The sequence below is a fragment of the Theobroma cacao genome, chromosome 4 (genome assembly GCF_000208745.1).
Source record: "Theobroma cacao cultivar B97-61/B2 chromosome 4, Criollo_cocoa_genome_V2, whole genome shotgun sequence".
NCBI lineage: Eukaryota > Viridiplantae > Streptophyta > Magnoliopsida > Malvales > Malvaceae > Theobroma > Theobroma cacao.
The window spans coordinates 10,483,542-10,486,308 of record NC_030853.1 but is presented as its reverse complement, the minus strand read 5'-3'; positions in this window follow the sequence as shown (position 1 = coordinate 10,486,308).

Sequence of the window (2,767 nt, the reverse complement as noted above, 5' to 3'; positions counted from 1 at the left end):
ACTAACTCCGTGATTTTTCCTACTTAATTTTCTCTCCATAATTCATTAATTCCTACACCAAAAACTATTATTTCTTAATCAAATCACCTAGAATAACATCCCATTCTTCCTCATTATTCACTTAAAGAATTCGGCTATTGATAGGCACCAAACCTTTGGTGGTTTTCTTCACTTGTTTTCATGCTACACATCATTAATCACCTAAAAACACTAACATACCTAAAAATCAAACCAATCCAAGATCATTCTCTCTCCATACCCATTTTGACCAGCCGTGAATTCATCATGAAAACATGTAATTTAACCATGGAAATTAAGGGAAAATGCATGGGTAAGGTAAATTACTAGCAAAATCAAAGAAATTTTACCTTTGCTTGATCAAATCCTTGAATTCCAACACTTTCTCTTTGATTTTTCCCACCTAAGGTTTGTTCTTCCTTGGTTTCTCTTCTTTTTCTGGTTTGGCTGATCACTATGGGAGAAATGGGCTGATTTTTTGCCTTTTTATAAAGAAATAATAAAATAATAAAAACATGACACATGGCATTTCTTTATTGGTTCAAATTTTAAATATTTGACTTTTAATTCTTTAACTCTCCACCGCACATTTCTCATGTTTATCCATTTCCATGATGCATAAAATCTCTTAGTCTTGACAAGTGTCGGGGGTGAAAATTTATCGATTTGCCCTCAGGGTGGTAAAATTACCATTTTGCCCCTATACTCCAAATTATACCGAAATTAAAATTTTTCAGTTCTAAACTTCAAATCATACTCCAATACTCAAATCATACTCCAATAAGTCAAATGGGGTCAAAAAACTCTTTTCTAAAAATTTCTATTTTGTCCCCAAGTGGCAAATGACCATTTTGCCCCTAGATAGTGAAAATTTCGATTTGACTCCAAATTCATCCTCGAACTCCGAATTACCATTTTAAGTCATCCCTGAATTGTGAAACTCTTAATTTCACCTTAAAATTCCTATTTGAACTAGTTTGAGGCTTAATCAACTTAATGGTACCATTAGGGGCAATATCGTCTTTTAACGATTCCTCGAACTTCCTAAATATGCAAACATTCTATTGAGCATGTAAATGACATCGTAATTATTTTATAGAACAAGGTTTGACATGATAACTAGGTCAAGATGTCCTCATAGTTTCGTCTCTTTGGTAGGTATCTCGGCATTCAATAGCTGTACTTTCACCTTGGTCTTTCCGCTGGAAGTCGAGTACCCCTTTTGTTGTGTATAGACAAACTTAATGTAAATTTTTAAGATGTATGTTTTAGACCATCTATATATATTTTGATTGGTAATGCCAGTATGAATTGGCAATGGTTAGCATTATTTTGAATTGGAATTGTGAAATGTGACTTTAGCAACTTTTGATGGAATGATGAACTGGTTATATAAATAGGCTTGCTTGGGCTTAATGGGCTACGTCCATTTGACCCATGCGTCGGTCATGGCTTGAAAATTGGGTTGTGACAATCAGACACTTAAGCAAATGAAGCATGCTTATGCCGAGCATATTGTAAGTTAAAATTCTATCTACACATGTATACGTACTAAAAAGATAATTTATTAATAAGTAGAGTATTAATCTCACAAAGAATTGATCTAAAATATTACTAAGTACTAAAATTAAAACAATTTAGTTTTATTCAAACAATTAAAATTTTAATTATAATTAAACTAAAAATTACTCAATTAAAACTAATCTAATTAAATCTAATTAAAAATTAAAGTGACAATATAATTTGGTAAATAGCAAATCGAAATATCCTAGGATTACAATATCCCCTCACACTTCATCGAAACCTTACCTCTCTCTCTTAACTTATTCCAATGGGTTATATTACTAACCTAGAGTCCTCAATTATTTATAATGCTCTCAAGTCTCTTATAAAAATATCTATTTTAAATAAAACACTATACTTCTATGTGAATTGAAATTAAAATAGACTTATTAAGTTCAAGCACTATACTGGTTATATATGACATATAGGTATATTCTTATCCTATATACAAATCAATTAATATGATCATATGTTATCCCAATTTTAGTCTATAGTAAACTCCCTTTTCCAAGTTTGTCTAGGTTCCTGATCAATTTAATTGGTGATCAGGCAATTAAAAGCATTAAAAGCAAATTGGAATAAATAATCCAAATCCCATTGAAAATAAGCAAGAAAGAGATTAAAAATTTAGATTACATGTGAGTTCAATAACAATCCTAGAAAAATAAAATTAGCCATTCATAATTGTAAAGACAAATAAAAATATATGAATTTGAACCCTTAAGAGTAAGTAGAAAAATAAAAGCTAAGGAATAAGACAAAACAATTATTTACAAGCTTGCTCTCCAAATTTCTACCTTAACAATCAGCTTCTTGAATCTCTTAGGTTGCATTTGGTTGGCGAAATAAACAGGAATGAAATAGAATAGTTATTGCATGAGAATATAATAGAATAACTATTACGTAGTTGGGTACGATGAATGGAATAGGATAACAATAATTATTATGACTTATTGTAATGTTTGGTTTGTAATAATAACTTTGGACTAAGAATGTCACGACCCGGAACTCCCCATCGAGCCCGTGACAACCGTCGCGAAGCCTCGACAAACATTCTTCACCCCGAATGTCGATCGAAACCTCGCAAGGCTCTCGTATCAGCTTTCGCACTTCCCCGGTGAGCAATAGTTATCAAATAATCAAAATACGAAGGATTACAAATCATTTCCAAATCATAACATAACAT